This window comes from Opisthocomus hoazin, chromosome 16, assembly GCF_030867145.1.
Source record: "Opisthocomus hoazin isolate bOpiHoa1 chromosome 16, bOpiHoa1.hap1, whole genome shotgun sequence".
In the NCBI taxonomy this organism is placed as follows: domain Eukaryota; kingdom Metazoa; phylum Chordata; class Aves; order Opisthocomiformes; family Opisthocomidae; genus Opisthocomus; species Opisthocomus hoazin.
In genome coordinates, this window is record NC_134429.1 from 14,223,893 (window position 1) to 14,243,800 (window position 19,908).

General features: G+C 54.1%; 1 protein-coding gene across 2 annotated transcripts in view; it reads left to right on the top strand.

The window, feature by feature from the left end:
- The window catches only part of KAZN (kazrin, periplakin interacting protein), a 239,543-nt gene that overhangs the window by 184,715 nt on the left and 34,920 nt on the right, over positions 1–19,908 (top strand). The window lies entirely within an intron of this gene.

Here is a 19,908-nt window from a genome sequence, read left to right on the forward strand (position 1 = left end):
TTCTAATTCAGTAACGTGGCTGGGAGAGGGCTGGTGTGAAAACGCAGGAGAAGAGAGTAGATGGTGACCTCTCACTCATGCTCCGATATCCCCTTCTCTTCTGTGCAGGGTTACTGGCTGGACTTTCAAAATTTCTGTTTTATTTAGCAGTACCGTGGGTGTTGTTTGTCTGACTGCTCCTGTGATGCTGACAAACCCTTGGGAGAGGCAGCGAAGCCGCTGGCGTTGCCCAGCAGTGCCGTGTCGTGGGGGGTAGGCTGTACCCTCCCGGGCTCCTGTCCCGTGAAACGGGTGGGAGCTGGAGGCAGTGGGGTGGGAAGAGCCGGAGGAGGGGGTGGGGAGGCAGCCATCACCCCTCCTGGCTTTGGGAGAGGAGACCCAGCCCCGGTGCTGCACCGGGCAGGGAGGACGCGGCTGTCCGCGCCTCCAGAGAGAGGAAGTTTTGAAATTGAAGAGGAATTGCAAAAATACATCTGCTTACTTGAAACCAAACAAACCACCCAAACTGGATCTCGTGCTCGCGTTAAAACGATGCCTTTGCTCTCAGTTCTGATTCTGTTGGCGTGAAAACTCGGGTGCTGCTGTCACTGAGAGATGGTGGGGGAAAACATGTTTGCTTTTGTTTTGCCTTGTGCATTCGACAGCTTTGGGTGCGTACTCTGATTTTTCCCTGCTGAGGATTTAATTTTCTTTTAGTCAGGGGACTGACAGACGAGGGTAGCGCCTGGGAGCGCATAGAACTCGTCTTAGAAGCTGAGGGCGGCTCTGTAGTGTGTCGTAGAGCGTGGCAGCATCCCACTTCTTCTCTAATGCTTTTCCCCTTCTGCTTCAGTCTGTGCCAGAAGAAATTCTGCCCAAGTCCGCAGAGCCAGTGACGAAGCGAAAGAGAATCCGCACGGTCCAAAGGGCTGAGACCAGGGCAGGTCTCCGGGCTGTGCAGAAGCAGCGGGAGGGGACCGCGGGGAAGGGCTCGGGGGCCTCGCCGCTGGCCAGCCCCAGCCAGAAAATGGAAAGTACGGGCATGCTAAGCCGCTTGTTTGCTCTAAGCTGTTTATTTTGCCGCTGAAGGATTTTATAATCTGTTTGGCTGAGTGGAAGCAGCCAGAGAACATGATGGTCTGAAATTCCCTCCTACCTGTGTTAGTGATAGAGATATTTATGTATTTTTTAAATATATATATATATATATATATATAATTAAGCATGCACCTAGTAAATGCGTGTACTTTTACTGGTGTGGAGCGAGGGCTGTTTGTCTTCGACGGCACGCCGGGCCGCAGAGCCCGGGTCCAAGGCCAGGGCAGCACAGAGCAGGAGCACGGAAAGCTGGCTGGAAGGCTGGCTCTCATCCATTATAATATTACTAAACACCCTAATCCTGTGAGCCTTCACTTTGTAATGCGATAATGAGTTATTAAAGACTAAGGCAGGGTACTTTGGGGAGGGAGAGCCTAAGCCTGAGGTTTTGGGCCTTTTTTTCTCCTTTTTTTTTTTTTTTTCCCTCTCTGCTGCTGGCTCTCCCTCTTGCCGTGGCTGAGCCGTTTCTCTCGTTATTCTCCATTCCTAAGACGCCGCAGCAGTTTCAGAAGTTAACATTTTTAAAGGCTATAAAAATGCCAGTTTCTGAATATTGTGTGCCTTTTCCAGACAAGACGAGCTGTTGTGTTCTGTTCCCTGAGACACCAGCTTGCCGTGCAGCCCTTAGGTCCTCTCCAGGAAAAAAACACAAGGAATGAGCTCAGAAGCAGCCGCGCGCCGCTGGCGTCTGGGGCTGCGCTGCAAGCACAGCGTGGTGGTGGGAAAGGCGTTCCTGTGGCCACATGCGTGCTCTGCTCCGCGTTTGCACCCGGCAGAACGATGCTGTTTGAATAAAAATGAGGGAAGCCTCTCGCAGCTACCTCCGTGTCGCGGGCTGTGCCTGCTTCTAGGAAATCCTGGCAAGGAAATTGCGTCGTGCGCAATGCCAGCACTGCTGAGGGGGAGGGAGACAGTTCTCACTGGCTTGGAAAATAAAGCAAGAATAATTAAAAAAAAAAAAATGGAGGAATGTGCCAGCTATTATTTGCCAACTGGTTACCTTTTGGTTTTGGGAGCACTGGACAGCTCTGGGCTATATTCAAAGTCAAGGCACTTACTCACATAACCCCTCCAGCCCGGAGTGGGGGGAAGCCTGGGTGCTTTTTTATTGCAAAATACCCTTTTTTTTTACCGTCCTCCTCTCTGATCAAAAATAAACACCTTGCACAATCAGGCCTGTTGCTGGTTTGTGTTTCGTTGGAGTTTTTAAAGCCCTTTGGACAGGGATGCGGCTGCACCCCCCGGCTCAGGACGCTGCTCCTCCAGCCCCACGCCGCTGCGCAGGGCACTGCTCGCCGAATACTCTGGTCCAGCAGCAGTAGGATGTGTGTTATCAGCTATCAGTGCGAACTTAGAACCTGATAAATGTCTTTTTATTATTTTACAAGCACAATAATTACCACTGAGAGCTGTTTTCCTATAGCTGAGTTGCTTTGCTCCTCCTCTGGATGTGCATTTGTCCTCAGTTGTTGAATGGGTTGCCCAGAGGGGTAGTAGAGGCCCCATCCCTGGAAACATTCCAGACCAGGTTGGACAGGGCTCTGAGCAACCTGATCTAGTTAGTGGTGTCCCTGCTCGCTGCGGGGGGTTGGACTAGATGACCTCTAGGGGTCCCTTCCAACCCAAAACTTTCTGTGATTCTATGATAATATCGTCGGCAGAAAACAGGGTTTCTCCCAGCACGCTGGATCTCAAAGCATCACCTCTGAAGAGCTGTGCAAACCGTTCTTCTTCTCCCTCTGATTGTCAATGCCAAAACTGAAGAAGGGGCAGAGGAAGAGGTTTGGCTTGATTTGCTCCAGCACTTGGTAATTAATGTTGCGCTGAAGGAACGCTTCGCTCTCCGGGAGAGGACAGCCCGTTGTCACACCGTGATGGCTCAGGGCAGAGGTCTGCGACGCGGGACTGCGCTGTCGGGGTCGCGGAAGGAACCTGGACCCATCCGCCTCACCGGGAGGTGCTGTCAGACCAGGGGTTTGCCTTCGCTCTGCTGGGTTTAAGCTGTGGCGCGCAGGCGCGTGGTGCCTTTGGTGTGCTCTTCCCATGCGATTTGTGTGCTCCTCGGAGGGGGGAAAATTCTGATGGATGATGATGGGCAGATGACAGTCTTTGATCCGAGTCTGGCTGCAAAGCGCGAAGTGGCAGCTGGCAAAAAGCAAGGAGTCGTTTTCCATTCTAAAAATAGTAATAATATCTATGTAAATCTGAATCCGTATTAAAAATAGTAATTTCCAGGTGAATTTGCACAGATGTATCGCTGGTGTAGGAGAGCGATGGTGTGTGCGTGTAAGAATGGCAGCGCTTGGCGCATACGGATGGGAGCAGGAGAAATCAATGCAGTGCTTCGTCTGTGGAAGGGACGCTCCTGGATGTCGTTACTGAAATGCCTGTGCTTTGGCCGACCGCTCCTGATAAGGGAAGCAAAAAAGGAAGGTTTCTGTCCAGATGTGCAGCTGCTGTCTCCCCTGGCAGCACATCTGGGGGCAGGGGTTAATGCGGAGCACGGAGGTCGTCTCCGGTCCCCCCGTGCTGGGTGGCCATGAGGTGCCCTTTGCGGTCGTGTGGGCTCTGCCATCGTCCTCCTGCCGAGGCTGGCACCCTGGCACGTGTGCCCCAGCGCTTTGGACAGCCACCGAAAAGCTGCCTTGGGCACGGTGGAGCTGCAGGGAAGGAGGAAGAGTCCGTGCTGAAGCAGTGGATGAAGGAGACAGGGGGTCTGCAGGAGCTGACATGGGGATGAAGATACAATGGTCAGCTTGGGACAGGCCACTTCCCCACCATGACAGATTTTTTTTTCATTTTTTTTGTTCTTTTTGCTGGAATTTTTTTTTTTCTGGTTTTTACCCCCCTTGTCTTCCTCAGGGCACAGCAGGTGATCTATAAAGGACTCCTTGCTGGGTTTGGCTGGTACGGATCTTCCACGGGTGCACCTCAGCTGCTGCTAAAACACAGAGACAGGGTAGAAGCCAAAGGGTGGGTGAAAAAGGTGCTAAGCCCCATGGTTCCGGGTAGCTGAACTCTTCCCTCCAGCTTTTCCAGGCTCTGCTTTCCGTGGCAGCGTGTGCTGAAGGTCTGCAGACGGGGAGCCACTCGCTGGGCATCACCGTCAGGTGGTGCCGGCGTTGGGCCCATCGCCAGCATCTTGCCCAACGTCACGCAGTCCCGTTGCAGGGGACCGTCACCATCCAGGTGGCACTTCAGGTACCGATTCCAGCTGAATACCGACGTAACTACTCTGTGGGTGCGTTTTTCTCTCTGGATTTCAAAAATGTGGTCTTTGACGTTACAGCTCACAAATGAGCAGATCATGGTTCCTCCGTGGTAATGTATCTCCGTCAATTTATTTCTCATTAAAAATTTTATGCGTTGCAATAAAAGTCAATAGTGAGAAAACAGCGGAGCTTTATAACCTGTTACATCAGGCCTCTGCTTATCCGCACGGCAGCCTTAGGCTGTCGTCGGGGTTTAGAGTGAAAGTAAATCAATCCTGCATTCCCCCCCGTCCTGCGACTGCGTGATGCTCGATACCAAAGAAGGGGGAAAAATCATTGCATTTCAGTCACTCTTACTAAAGAGTTTGGCGAGTGGGAGAGGGATCGATCTCTGGAGGATGTGTGTTAGACAGCTTTGGGTTTTTTTTTCCCCCCTCCTTTCTTTCTGCGCACATGAAAAGCGACAGAGGTTTGGGTTTGAGGGACCCTGTCGTGAAAATCTTTTTAATTAACAATGGATTAGGGCTGGAGCCGAGCCTTAGGTGACACAGCAGAAGCCTGCGCCTTGTTTTGCTGGGCAGCCAGGCGGGCTGTTAATTATCATCCCCGAGGGCAGGAGGGTGCAGCGGGGTTTGTCCCCCACCCTGTCCCTTTCCGGCACCGGAGTCACCTGGCACTTGCTCCGCTTGTGCTAATGGCGGTTGATTCCCCCTGGGTTTACTCCCATCAAATCTCATTCACTGCCAGCTCCAGGTGCCCTCGTGGTTTCTGCTGTCGGGAAGGGCTACGGTGAGTCTCGCCGGGCGGGAGCTCGCACCCGAGCGATGCTGCGGGAGGGAAGGTGGTGCCTTGTGCCGGTGCCGCCCGTCCCCGCTGTGTCCCCTCCCCGCCATCGATCCGGCTCTGTCGCATCTGGAGCCTCTCGCCGTGGTCCTGCTTTGCTCTAAGTGCAAAGGAAGGGAGGAAAATCAATTCCCATCAGCTGAACAGTGCCCTTTGATTTATGGCCGGTGGAGGAAGAAATTCTTTATCTCCTTCTCCTGGCAGGGATTGCTTTGCTGCTTGCTGTTAGGGAGTGATGCTGTAACAGCCCCTTCCTTCGAACCCTGGCATCTTGATAACCTTTACCATCCCGAGGACTTTTGCTCTCCTGTTGTGACTGCGAGAGCTCTCTTTTGACGAAGTAATTACAGGTATTTAATTCCTTCTTTAATTTTGAGCTGCAAGGCTGCAGCCGCCATCCCTGCAGAAAAAGAGCCTGCAAAGGGACTTTATTTTGATTTCAATTTTGTTTTCAAACTGAAAGGGACGCTAAGATGATAATAACGTGTGGGATGGAGCCGGCTCACAGCCGTGCCCAGAGGTCCTCTGCTGACACACACACGCGTGCGGCGTTTGGTGGCGGTTTTGCAGTGAGCACCTGGCGTGAGGTCTGCTCGCAGCGACCGAGGACCCGTGCCGGGGGAGCTGCTGCTGCGCGTGGCAGCGCTGTGACAGCGGTCTGGCCAGGACAGACGGCCAGCGGCCCGGGGGCATCTGGGCTGCAAGCGGGTGTTTTCCTCCCGTCGTTCAAGGGGTGCTCTACCCAGGGGAGAGCGTGCGGGCTTGGAGGCCAAAAGGCCTCGTTTATGAGCGGTGTCCAGGGAACGTGACTGAAAGAAGTGGAAGGGATGTGCCTAAAGGTTTTGGGAGAGCCTCAAAAAATCTCTCTGTATTCTTTGTGTATCATTCAAGGTGCTGTGTAAACCCTGGCATTTCTCAAACGCTCCCAAGTTACAGGTATTTGCATTTAACTTGTTGCCCATGCAGTTCCCTCCATGCCGCGTAGTCACGAAATCATTCCTCCTCTTTGATCGCTGACTCAGGAGGATGGTGCACATGGGCTCTACCTCTCTTCTGGTCCTCAGAAAGGAGAGCAAGAGCTTCGGGTTGTGTGGTTGGACCCGTGGATAAACCTTGAGGGCACACCCTCGACATGCCCCCCGGAGCAAAAGCTGGACGGTTTGTTTTATCTCTCTTTTCCTCAAAAAAAAGTTCCCTGTAGCAGCATCTGGCAGTGGAAGGCAGCGTGCACAGCTCACTTGCGTGTGGATCCTCGGCACATCTTTGGGGCTGGAGAGAACACTCACCTCTGCAAATAACACTTGGTATTAAATAAAAGATGATAGAAGTGTGTGTGTCCCCCTGCACATGCCTCTTCGATGCCGGGGTGGCACCAGCTTAGCTTGGGGCTCAGCAAAGCCCTTGTTTTTAAGGGACTGCTGAGACCTTCTCCAGACCTGTATTTGCTCGGTGAAGGAGGAGTTGGAGGCTCTGGTGTCTTCTCTGAAGATGCTCCCTGCAGACACAGCTCCCTCAGCTGCCCTCCCCTCACCTTTCGCTGGCTCCCCCCTCTCCTTTGGGGCCTTTCAGTGTAAAAATTAGAGCGGCGTGGTCAGAGTCAGCCCCACCAGCCTGGTCCCAGGCACGCCGTGTTTCACGACACGTTGCTGAAGCCACCGTGAACTACGGAGTTAATGGAGGTGTCAAGCCTGTAAATCACAAGGATGAAAGGAACGCCGCTTGGAAGAGAAAAGTTAGCAGGCTTCAGGGTGTTTGTGAGAGCGGAACAAAGCTCAGACAGCCTTTGAAGGCATCTGGGCACAGAAATGGTCTCCACCATGTGCAGTGAAATGGGACAGCTGTTAATCCCCTGGTCTGCTGGTGTGGTTAGCAAAGGTCCAGCACTTCTCTGGGCTCATGGTACAAGACGTGGTGGCTTTGGTGCTGTGCTCCCTTGGCAGCTGAAGTTACTCGTATTCGTGAGACTTTGGAGTTGGTTCTTCTGTCTGGGGTTATCTAGCATGATTTTTTGGGGCTGCAAATAGAAAATAGCATCGCTCTGGAGAGCAAAGGGGGTTGTCTTGGTCCTCCTTGCTCCAACTCCTAGGCAGTTAGACTAGATGATCGTTGTAGAATAGACTGAAATAGTCTATCCTATTGTTTTTTTTGTTCTATTCTTGCCTTCCAACACCGGTCACCTCTCCCGTTAGCGTAAATCGTGGCATGGCTGCAGAGGATAGGTGTAAACACATCGATTTACAGTCGGCGAAATTTTCCCCCTTTCCTTCATCTTCCAGCTGAGGTCCAGAGAAGCAGTGGGAGATGGGCAGACCAGGAATCAGACCTGACTGTGCTCTTCTTCAGGGGACCGATTGGAATCGTAATGACAGCAGGGTGAAGTTTTAATTATCCATAATTGCTAATGCAAGTTAGTGGCCAAATGAGCAACCTCAGATGCACAACTGGCCGAATTTTTTGGCAGGAGGTGTGAGCTGGTAGCTTGGCAGTGTGATCTGTGCTAATTCTGCATTTCTGCAAACAACTCCCCTCCGTTTTGGGGTTTGGGGTTGCTTCTGGCCTTGGTCCTTCTGGTCAGAGGCCGCTGGTGGTAGCGGGAGGTGGGTGGACATTGCTTGGTCTGCTAAAGCTCTCCTTGATAGAAATGCAGTTCTTCGTGCCGAAGATGCTCTGATCGATACCTTTCCTGCAGGGTGACCGATCGGCAGCTGGTTCTCTACATGGGCGATACCAGGACCGCGCAGCAGCAATGTGTGTGATCTAGGGAAGATGGAGAAAATTCAAGACCATCTCAATACCACTTAGTGTCAAAATTAGCTTGTCTGCTCTGTTAGTTACTCTGATAACGTTTACTTGTGCAGCTTTCTAGGACATCAAGGTTTTGCATCAGCCACAATCCATCAGTTTAATTCCCTCTTTAAAGCAGAGATCATGAGTCTTAAAATAGGAGGAAAAACAGCAGCCCGATAGGCAGCAGGGAGCTTGTTTCCAGCCTCAGGCGATGCAGCTGCAGGCATGAAGTTCTCCCAGAGGAGGAACACCTGGGGTGGTCGTGCCCCACCAACAGTCCTAGGTCTTTTGGGCAAATCCCAGTTTTTCTGAGCAGCAGTTTTGCACAGAAGAACTTCAGGGCTTTGTGAATACAGAGAAGTTCTTTATAACCCAGCTGTGGGCTGTTTTTGCATAGTTGGTGATGATATCTACCCTGGTTGGGCTTGGACAAAGCTCCTGATTTCTAGCACCTGCCTTGAATGCCTTCCCTTGGGTCTTTCCCTTTGTTGGTTAGCAGGTAACGGGGAAAGTGGGAACACCTGAAGGGAAGGGTGGGTCTTGGAAGACCTGGGAGGCAGAGGATGCCGCCCACAGCTATCGAGGTGAGCAGAGCTGGTTGGGTGCTCCTTACCTCCCTGGGCTGGCTGTGGTGCAGAAACACTCCGTTATTGATGGCCGGAGGTCAGCTCAAGGTAGGTGTGTGGCAAAATTTTGTCGTTTTATGAGTGAGACGTGTGAGATTTTCAACAGAGTTGCCAGTGGAGGTCAATTAAATGCTGGGGTGGTGACCCTGTGGAGCATGTCTTTTGGTCTGGGTTATGGGGAATGAGGAACATGGGGTTGAGTAAACCTCGGAAATCCAAGACTGGTGTTAGCTGGGGCTGGCTTCTGGTTTTAGGGTGAAGGAGGCTCAATTTGCACTATACCGCGGTTGATTTAATCCAGGTATTTTTTGTGCGTTTTCAAGTGTCTTTTGGTCTAGAGGACTTCTGTAGCATGGTCTCTGTCGTTTTGCTGGTGCTTTGGTCCCTGTGTGTGAAACGTGCCGAATCCTGCTGTGGTAACTGCGTAGAAAAACTCAAAAAGGGGAAAATTTAAGGGAGGATGAAGCCTTGAGGGTGTGTTAGACTTGTGCAGAGCTCGGCCAAGGTCCAGAACATATCAAAGGTGCTGCAGAGTGAGTTTCTTTCTGCAGGATTTTACAATGTAAGGCAAGGACAGAGCTAAGCAGCATTCTTTCAGAAGACGATAATTCTGCCTTCGGTACGGACGGCTTTTCTGCAGGGGCATCCCAATCCGGGCTGCGGCAGTTCTCTGGTGTGCTGGGGTTGAACCGGGTCGTTAGCATTGCTGCAGTGTTAATTACTCCAAAAGCAAAAGGTTAATTTGAAGTTTTGTGGGTTGCAGAAGGTACCGGGGAGAGCAATGCCTTTCATTTGGTGCCATCGTGTAGGTGCAACAGAAAACATGTATTTTTGCGGGAATGGTTGGTGAAAGTGGTTGGGTGCGCTGGATCCAAGGAGACGCAGGGTCTGCTAGCGCCGCCGCGTTCCGGGAGCCAAAATAAAAGCAAACCTCCATATCTCTTGTAGTGATTTTGCTAGTGAGTCCTGGATTAAAAAAAAAAAAAATTAAAAAACCAAAAAAAAACCCAAATACAAACAGCCAACAAGAAAACCCCACACCACAGGCTGGACGGGTATTATTAGTCAAAGTGAATTATTAAAAAAGTTGTACTTCAGATTTCCTTCCAGCCTGAGAAAGCAAAACGTGTCCTCCTTTGCTATGATCCAGCCACTGTTTTATCTCTTTTTTGTTCCAAGGAAGCATTTGGAAGCAGTGGGCATGCAGTTATCGCTCCGCAATAACTCAGCCAACATCAGCTTTCTGCCACAAATCTTCTGAGCGCAGCCGGAATCAATAGATGGTGTTTGTTTATTTTGATACAGCAAAGCAAGGGGGGAAGAAACAACCAGGCAGGTGAGGGAAAACAAGAGCTTCGACAGATTTTGTTTATATAGAGTTGTCAGGCTTGTTTTTAAAAAAAATAAAATGAAAGCGCCGATCAGATTAGATTGAGATTTCCGGCACGGATTGAAAATGCACACGATGCTCCCGAGCACAAAGACAGCCTTTCACCCGTGCCTCAAAGGAAAGATTTGTGCTTCTCTTGCCGGCGCTCCCCGAGGAATATGGCCCAGGCTGCCATGCCTACCTGCCAGCTCCATTACCGCTGCGAGGTGAGACCCTGCAGCAGCGTCCCCGGTGCTGAGCACGCCGGAGAAAATCCCGGCGGGCTGGAAACCTCGGGGACCTGCGGTATCTGATTTTGCCCAGGGTGGTGACTACCTGTGCACAATGCTGCTTGAAATTTGCCCCTGCTTGCTTGGTGTGGGAGGAGCTGCTCTGAGCATTTTGGGGACCTTAGAAATGCTTATAAATTTCTGCAGGGGGGGTGTCAGGAGGATGGGGCCAGACTCTTTCCAGTGGTGCCCAGCGACAGGACAAGGGGCAACGGGCACAAACTGAAGCAGAGGAAGCTCCAGCTGAACCCGAGGAAGAACTTCTTCCCTCTGAGGGTGCCGGAGCCCTGGCCCAGGCTGCCCAGGGAGGCTGTGGAGTCTCCTTCTCTGGAGAGATTCCAGCCCCGCCTGGCCGCGGTGCTGTGCAGCCTGCTGTGGGTGACCCTGCTTGGGCAGGGGGTTGGGCTGGGTGACCCACAGAGGGCCCTTCCAACCCCCACCATTCTGTGAATCTGTGCCTTCGGGGTTTCATTGCATTCTTTTTGCTTTCCGAATGGTCCCGTGGCTCGTGCTGCTTGCAGACCCCCCCAAAACCAGAACCCCCAATTACTGCCCCTTGCTGAAGCCCTGATGCTGGTGGGCAGGGAGAAGGCAGAGACCTCAGCAAGATGTGGAGCGTTGATCTGGTTTATGGTGGAATTAGAGCTGGCCAAATTAATCGCAGGAAATAAAATCATCCCATGAATTCAGCTCTCTTTTGTGTGCACGTGTGAATTAATCGCGACCCCATTCAGGTCCCTGCGCCGGCGCTGGCTGCTCACCGGTTCGTAGCCCGGGTCGACAACTCCTCGCCCAGTGGATCATTCACAAACTGGCCGGGTCGGTGTTTATTTCCCCGTCCCCTCCCAGGTTTATCGTGTTGCTGTCCCTCGGTCGAAGGGATGGAGAAGCAAACAGCAGGCACCATCATGTGCCCGTGGGTGTGAATAAAGCTATCGATCAAAATATTACAGTCCAGCGGCCGGGATGGAGAGCGGGTGCAGCGTCCCCTGAACATCAGGCGTCCACGTGCGGTGTTCATGCCACGTGTCCCTGCTCCTCACAGCAGAGCGAGGGGAGAATCTCACTGAATCCCTCGCAGTTCTTAAAACTGGAGCTTGCTGCCCGTTCCTGGGTTGTAGCTAACTGCAGACATCCCGTGATGCTGTTGGTAGAGCTGCCCTTTAGAAGTTGATCGCTGTGTTCCCGTCGCTGCAGCCGCTTGCGTTTCGTATCAGCTTGCGGCGGGGCGTTCAGCTGCAGAGCAGGGGGGAGCACGCACGTTTCGTTTTCACTTGGATGCAGCAGGCATGCAGAAATTATCACCGATTAAAGTGCATTTGACATGATACAAGCCAAACCTGCTCAGGCATGTTCTTTCCCCACGCTGTCGGAGAGGTCTGTAGAATTAAATTGGCCTGAGGGTGGGGGAAGGAGAGCTGTGAGGGTCCGCACCACCTTGCAGCCCCCTTCCCTGTCCTTGCGACCTCAGAAGGGTAAAAACCACCCCAGATTTGGAGTGCTGGTGAGTTTGCTGGGAGGGATGTGCAGTACCCAGGGTCGGGTTTGTGGTACCTGCAGCTGCAGCACCGGGTGCCTCCGAACACTGCAGCTGCATCTGTGCATCCCGGGCACTGCCGGCGTGCCGAACATCGCACGCTCAGGTTGCCCCTTGCTCTAGAGGTTTATCCCACGCTGGGACTGGGGAAATACAATTTTTGTTTTACACCCAGCTCAAAGAGACTTTGTAGATAGTGATCTTCGCTTCGTCGCGACGCTCGCAGCGATAGAGCGGGGAGGAAAGAGAGAAACCCAAGCAGCTTTCGCTGTGCCGCGTCCCCCGGGTGGGCAGGGGACGGGTGGGGGGTGGCACGAGTGGGTGCCTGCCTGCTCTGCCCCAAAGTGGGGGACCCCTGCCCTGGGATTGCAGAGCTGGTGGTCAGCAGCTTCCCAGCCGTGGGATTACAAGTCTGGATGTGGTATTTAAGTGTCTAATGACATTAATAAACACCGGCTGGGATTTAGGAAGGTAGCGGTAGTTAAAGGGACTTTCTGCGGGATTTAGGCACCTAACCGGCTTGGGTGCTTCTGAAAATCCCCCTAAGCTCTTAAATAGCTGCTGCAAACGTGTCCTGAAGTGAGGGATCCCAGCCCTCCACCCATCCCCAGCACCAGGCGTGTGGCTTTGAGGGGTACAAGTGGGGGAAAAAAATCCCCCTTGCTCCCCAGATGAGCCCCGAGCTGCAGTAAGGAGTAAAAGTGAGCCGTCTGCGCCGTGAGCCTTTTGCTAAATCACCCCGTCCTCGGCTCAAACAGCAGCCGGGGGAGCGGACAGACTCCTAACTTAAAATGGAGGGTTTCTCCCATCATACCACCCTTGGCACAGTTTTTTCCTTTTATTCTCAGTCCCCTACACTGTCTCCCTTTCTCGGGCCTTTTGGCTGGAGTGCAGCTGTTGGGGGGAAAATAAACCCGAATGGGTAGGAACTCTTGGGACGCGCTGCGAAAGCCAAATCGCCCGAATGCGGGGGGAGCGAGCGGGAGCCGAGGGCGAAGCGCTGCGGGTTGGCAGAGCGGTGCCAGAGGTGATTGTAACGAGGGTGGTGCCTGCAACTGAACTTGGAAGCCAAGCGAAGAGGGTAAAAGTTGAGCTGGAAATGAAAGGTGGGACCGGACGGCTGCGGGAGTTGCCGGTGGGATGTGGGAGCTTCCCAGCTGCGGGTCGGCGGTTCCTGGCCCCCCAGCCTGACTATGGGGCTGCTGGGGGTTTCTCTCGAAAGCAGGGGGTCGGAGAGCTCGCGATGGGTGTCTGCATCGCCTAGGGGTGGGTTTTTCCCTTGCTGGGGCTCCAGGCAGCCCCTGGAGCTGCTGTTTCTCATAGCAATAGCCCCTGGTGCGGGTTTGGAGAAGTTCTGTGTGGGAGCGTGCGCTGTCCTGGCTGTTAGAGCGGAGCAAAGCTGGGAAACAGGGGGAAAATTTTGAATAAAACATCTTAAAAATATATATAAGGAGGCCTTTTGAGCATGCTGGGGCTGGGTGACGGTGCTTTGCATGTTGGCTGCTGCTTTCCTAGCAGATCTCTTCCCAAGCGCTTTCGGAGCAGCCTCTGCTTGCGGGTCAGGGATACGCCTGGATTTGTTCGGCTCCCGTCGACCCAGCTCGGAGGAGAGCGTAAGCCGGTTCTTAACGCGGGCGCTGGAGGGATCGGGCGATTCCCAGGCGGGCTGCGGCGGGAGCCGCTCTGCCCGAGGGCTGGGAGCATCGCTCCTGCTGTGCTGGCGATGCTGGGAAGGCTGGGCTGGCCTGCGGGAGCTGGCGCGGGCAGAGGAGGAAGAAAATAAGTCAAACAAGCCCTTTCCTCCGTCTCCTGTTTCATAAATGAAGTGAATTTGATATGCAGATCACCAAGGAGAGAAAAAAAAAATAATACTTTGGAACCACAAACATCCATTTTTGGTGTTTTAGGGGAGTTTTGTCGCTAAAATGATATCCTAGCAAGATGAACCGGGCCAGAAGGGCTTGGTTGGAATCCCAGTATTACTGCTTCCAGGAAGCAGAGTTGAGCTTAGGACAAACCTGTGGAAAGGCAGAAATCCGGGACGCTCCAGGCGCTGGCAGGGCCCCAGGATTTGCTGAAGCAGCGTTGCAGGTGGCGGCTCTGGGGCTGGAGATTTGTTTTTCTTTTAATTCTCAGTCTGTGATCCAACGCGTGCTTTTAAACCGTGCTCTGGTGCTGCTCGTTTTCCCCCTTCATAGTCCCACCGCGTTCTATCCCGGGTCAGACGAGGGGCTGGGATGCTGTCACAGGGGTGGTGGCTGGGGCGATGCCTCCTCGACGCCTGTAGCGGATGGGGTTTATTCAGGTGGGGGTTCTGGAGGTGGCCTTCTGCGGGAACGAGCTGCTTACCTGCGGCGAAACCGTGCGCGGTCGCTTACGTCAGGAGGCGACGCCTCCGGGGTTTATCTCACGGCGGATAAAATATTCATTTCAAAGGCGCTTGGCAAACAAATGAGCGCGGCAGAAATACAGATTGTGTTTGCTAATGGTAACGCGGTTGCCAAAGAACGTAGGAACCGCTATTTACTAGGAGGGAAATTCCTCTCTTCCATGTGAGAGGCTGGAGCTGAACAGCCCGGGATCGCAGTTCTCCTGACACGCCGCTTCTCGGTCGGGATGCTGGTGCGGTGCTTCATGGGGGGAGGCAGCGCTGCTCTGTGGAGGAGCCGGCCAAGCCCTCACAGATGTTGATTCGTGGTGAGATCCTCTGGGCTTCGGCGTGGTTGGGACCGAGAATCACCAGGAAGGCCGAAGGGAGGGCTGTGCTCGTGTGCGTGGTGCCTGGCCGCTCTGGGGAGAGCCGCTGCCTGGCTGCAGTGTGAAAGACTTTTTGGAGCTCAGTCCAGTTAGATGGCACCTTCCCCAGCTCCTTGCGTCCTCCTTGGGCTTCTTATTGCTGGGACCGGGAATGTCCTGTTGTGCTGAGGATCAGAGAGTTCCCCGTCCTCATGTAGTTTCTGCCGAGGAGGAGCGATGCCACCTTGCCCAGGGCAGGTTTGGGGCCTCGGTGTTTGCTGTGGGCAGGCAAGGCAACGTATACGTATGTGTATAGAACCATAGAACGGTTTGGGTTGGAAGGGACCTGAAAGACCATCTGGTTCCAACCCCCCTGCCATGGGCAGGGACATCTTCCACCAGACCAGGTTGCTCAGAGCTCCATCCGACCTGGCCTTGAACCCTGCCAGGGAGGGCACAGCCACAGCTTCTCTGGGCAACCTGGGCCAGGGCCTCACCACCCTCATGGGGAAGAATTTCTTCCCAATACCTAATCTAAATCTGCCCTCTTTTAGTTTAGAGCCGTTCCCCCTTGTCCTATCCCTACACACCCTTGTGAAAAGCCCCTCTCCATCCTTCCTGTCGGCCCCTCCAGGCACTGGCAGCTGCTCTAAGGTCACCCCGGAGCCTTCTCTTCTCCAGGCTGAACAGCCCCAACTCCCTCAGCCTGTCCTCGGAGGAGAGGTGCTCCAGCCCTCGGATCATCTCCGTGGCCTCCTCTGGACCCGCTCCAACACATCCCTGAGTACAGTACAGTACATATGCATTACAGTGTAGTGATTGTGTTGGGGTTGGTGATCTCCAAGCAGAGAGGGGACTCACCCAGCCCTGAGGACTTCTCGGCTGGGGCTGAGCATCCCGGCAGCTCCCTGAATCCACTGGGGACCAGTCCGTGGGTTTCCAGTTGGAAGCAGGGTTTGGCTTTGAAGTTACTGTTTGCAGCTTTGGAGATAGGTAAGAGGAGAACTGGGGGACGGGGAGATGAATGTGAGCATTCATGTGTGGAATTCTCTTGAAAATATTGTATTTCAGTATTGTGGGTGTCAGGACGATGGATCCAAACTCTTTCCAGTGGTGCCCAGCGACAGGACAAGGGGCAACGGGCACAAACTGAAGCAGAGGAAGCTCCAGCTGAACCTGAGGAAGAACTTCTTCCCTCTGAGGGTGACGGAGCCCTGGCCCAGGCTGCCCAGGGAGGCTGTGGAGTCTCCTTCTCTGGAGATGTTCCAGCCCTGCCTGGCCGTGGTGCTGTGCAGCCTGCTCTGGGTGACCCTGCTTGGGCAGGGGGTTGGGCTGGGTGACCCACAGAGGGCCCTGTCAACCCCTGTCATCCTGTGATTCTGTGATTCTGTAATCCTGCGCCGTCCGCTCACTGCGAACGATGCCTGTGCTGGAGGGGATGCTGCCGGGCGCTGGGGCTTCAGCGCCTGGGTTGTCTTTGTGCCCCGCTGGTGCTTCTTCAGAGCAGGCACTCTTGTTTGTTTCCCAAAAAACCCTTGGATAGCTAAAAATTAGGCTTTTCATTCCCATCTGCATGCCAACATACCCTGCCATTCACTGAGGCCGTTGGGATTATTCAAGGCCGGGGCATCACTGCACCTTTTTTACTGAAAAAATGGAAGGGTTGTGTTTGTGTTAGGACAATATTCTTGAAAAACGTGATTGCAGTCCCTGCTGAAAAGCTGTTTTCTCTCTGGAAGCGTGTCGTGTGTTCGTGCCAGCGAGGGCCTGGGAATGTGGTGCTGCCCTGCTTGCAACAGGTTTGACAGCTCTGCTCTGTTTTCCCCATATTTTCCCTCAAAAACCCAGTGTACTCGGTAGCCCAGTAGCAGGTTGAAAAACCTCGGTGTGTGCGTTTTTACTCTCGTGGGTCTTTTTTAAGCTGGGTTTGTGGTTGTGCAGGGCAGGGGCTGGATTAGGGCTGGTTGCTGCTGCCCGTACATTCAGTGGTTGTGCAGCAGGATGCTCTTCTGTGGGCGGCAGCCCCAAAACGCGGTCCTGCGGCGGGCGAGCAGGGATGTGGGATGGCTCAGTAAGGCTGTAGCCCAGGCTGTGATGCTTTTTTTTTTGGGGGGGGGGGGGGGGTGTTGTAGTAGGATCTCCTCCACTCGCTTCATTAGCGCGCACCCTTTTCATTCCTATGGGCATCAACCAGCGAGCACCTTGCCGGCAGGAGCTGAGCAGAGGTGAAGCTGACGTAAGCACGAGAAGAACCCCCCCACCTCGGTTAGAAGGGGGCTGAGGTGGTCCCTGGGGCTGGGGGTGCAGTTCGGTGGCCGGCTGGGCGAGGGGCGATGCCCCCGACCCGTCCCTCGGGGTGTTGGAGGGGTACCCTGCAGTCACCCAGCGTGCGTTCCATCCCCCCGTATTGCCTCGGGATTTCTCTGCTCCTCCTTCGCTCTGTGTTTGTACCTTCTGCCATCGGCACAATCCAAACTCCTCCTTTTCCCCGCGTGGCCCTTGGGATCTGTTTTCCCTCCCTTCCCCTGCTGCGATGGCGGAGCAGAGGCACGTGGAGGGGCCGCAGCAGATGCTGGCTGTCGGGTCCTCAAGTCATGGCAGTCCCGAAAATCTGGATATCACCCCGAGGGCTCCCCTTTTCCTCCCTGAAACACAATTCCTCAGGGCATTTGCAGAGAGATTCCTGCGTGCAAATCTGCCTGTGTTACTGGTGCGGGGTGCTGAAGGCTTACAGATCCCCGCAAAGGTAGAACTGGGACCTGCTGGTGTTAAAATGGAGCCCAAATGACGACGGCTGCTAAGGAGGGTGGAGTGGAACCTGCTCCCAAACAGATGCGATCTCCAGGGAAAAGCTGGCTTTGGGACAAACCCCGTTCTCCTGCACCCAGTCTTCCTCTCTTTTTAAAGTTGCAGAGTGCTTTGTGTGGTGCCGGCCCTTCCGCAGCCGGGCTTAAGGAAAGGAATTGCTCCAGGAAGCTTTATATGTGACCCGAAATCTAATAAGAACAAAATATTAAAATCAAGAAATACTTGTATCAACTGCAGATCATTTTCCGGCAGCAGAATAGTTGTGGTTGCATTTCCCATGGGCAGCTTAGCCGAAAGAACAAAGTTCAGCATCGCAGACAACATCCAGTCCTACCCTATTTATAGCTGCGAAGGCGGGGGGCGTGTTTCTTGTGGGCTCCTTAGCTCGGGAGATGCTCCTTGTGATGCCGACAGCTGAACTCGACTCTCCAAGGGTCTCTCCGGAGGGCAGCCTGCCTTTCCAGCTCTCCGCGGGGCCGGGCTGCTTTCTGCCCAGCTGGCTCGGGTATTTCCGATAAGGAGGGGATTTTACAACATTTTAACTTTGCAGGTGGGCTGGGCTGGTACGGCTTACACTGCTTTTCCTCATAGAAGAAACCATAGAAGGCCAATGCGATCCTGGGGCGCATCAAGAGGAGTGAGGCCAGCAGGGCGAGGGAGGTTCTCCTCCTCCTCTGCTCTGCCTTGGGGAGGCCCCATCTGCAGTGCTGTGTCCAGTGCTGGGCTCCCCAGTTCAAGAAAGATGAGGAGCTACTGGAGAGAGCCCAGCAGAGGGCTACGAGGATGATGAGGGGACTGGAGCATCTCTCCTACGAGGAGAGGCTGAGGGAGCTGGGCTTGTTCAGCCTGGAGAAGAGAAGGCTGAGAGGGGACCCTAGAAATGCCTCTAAATATCTGCAGGGTGGGTGTCAGGAGGACGGGGCCAGACTCTGTTCAGCGGTGCCCAGCGACAGGACAAGGGGCAACGGGCACAAACTGAAGCAGAGGAAGCTCCAGCTGAACCCGAGGAAGAACTTCTTCCCTCTGAGGGTGACGGAGCCCTGGCCCAGGCTGCCCAGGGAGGCTGTGGAGTCTCCTTCTCTGGAGATATTCCAGCCCCGCCTGGCCGCGGTGCTGTGCAGCCTGCTCTGGGTGACCCTGCTTGGGCAGGGGGTTGGGCTGGGGGACCCACAGAGGGCCCTGCCAACCCCCAGCGTTCTGTGACACCCGATTCCCAGGTGTCTGTTCCCAGAAGTCCCGCCTGTGCAGGTCCCCCAGCACGTCTGTCTTGCGGTGTTTTGATTTTCTCCGCAGTGCCTGGGGCTGCCAACGCCTGGAAAAACTGCCGTCGCTGGATGCCCCTGGAGCCCTGCTTTCCTTCCCCGGCCGGAGTAGGGTCAGATAATCTCTCTCTGCCACGCTTTGGAGATAAGACAGGAGGCTGAGCAAACCTGCCGCTATCTCTGTTTTAATTTTTATTTGCAAGTAGCGTCGAGCCGATGCCTCTCTGCCCAGATCAGCTCCTCTTATCGGAGGGATTAGAACTGGCTCACTAAACGATATAATCCCTGTATAACCCCCAGCAATCTTCTGGGAGGATTTTGCAAGTGGCTGAAGAACACAGTAAAATCGCTGGCTGTAGGATTAATTGGTATAAAATCAAGCTTGTATTTGACCACGTGTTTGAAATAAATAAATAAAATAAAATACTCGGTGTGTGTGAATACCAAGTGACTGTACGTTGGCTTGTTTCCTCTTAAATAATCCCTCAGTGGCTCCGGCGCTTGGTTTATGGGTGCAGCAACTCGGAGGTGCGTAACAGCCTGCAGGTTCGGGGCTGCAGGGGACCAAAGCATTTGCTCTTGGGGCAGTGCTGCAGGTCTGTGGTTTTCAGAGGGAAATATTCCTGCTTTGATAGGCCGCGTCTTGCCGCGGGTGCTCTGGGGCTGTTCGTCATCCACAGCCCCTGGGACGAGCCTGGTCCGTGCTATCACAGAATCCCAGCATGGTGGGGTTGGCAGGGCCCTCTGTGGGTCACCCAGCCCAACCCCCTGCCCAAGCAGGGTCACCCAGAGCAGGCTGCACAGCACCGCGGCCAGGCGGGGCTGGAATATCTCCAGAGAAGGAGACTCCACAGCCTCCCTGGGCAGCTTGGGCCAGGGCTCCGTCACCCTCAGAGGGAAGAAGTTCTTCCTCGGGTTCAGCTGGAGCTTCCTCTGCTTCAGTTTGTGCCCGTTGCCCCTTGTCCTGTCGCTGGGCACCGCTGAACAGAGTCTGGCCCCGTCCTCCTGACACCCACCCTGCAGATATTTAGAGGCATTTCTAGGGTCCCCTCTCAGCCTTCTCTTCTCCAGGCTGAACAAGCCCAGCTCCCTCAGCCTCTACTCGTAGGAGAGATGCTCCAGTCCCCTCCTCATCCTCGTAGCCCTCCGCTGGACTCTCTCCAGTAGCTCCTCCTCTTTCTTGAACTGGGGAGCCCAGAACTGGACACAGCACTGCAGATGGGGCCTCCCCAGGGCAGAGCAGAGGGGGAGGAGAACCTCCCTTGACATGCTGGCCACACTCCTCTTGATGCACCCCAGGATCCCACTGGCCTTCTTGGCACCCAGGGCACACTGCTGGCTCATGGTCACCCTGTCATCCC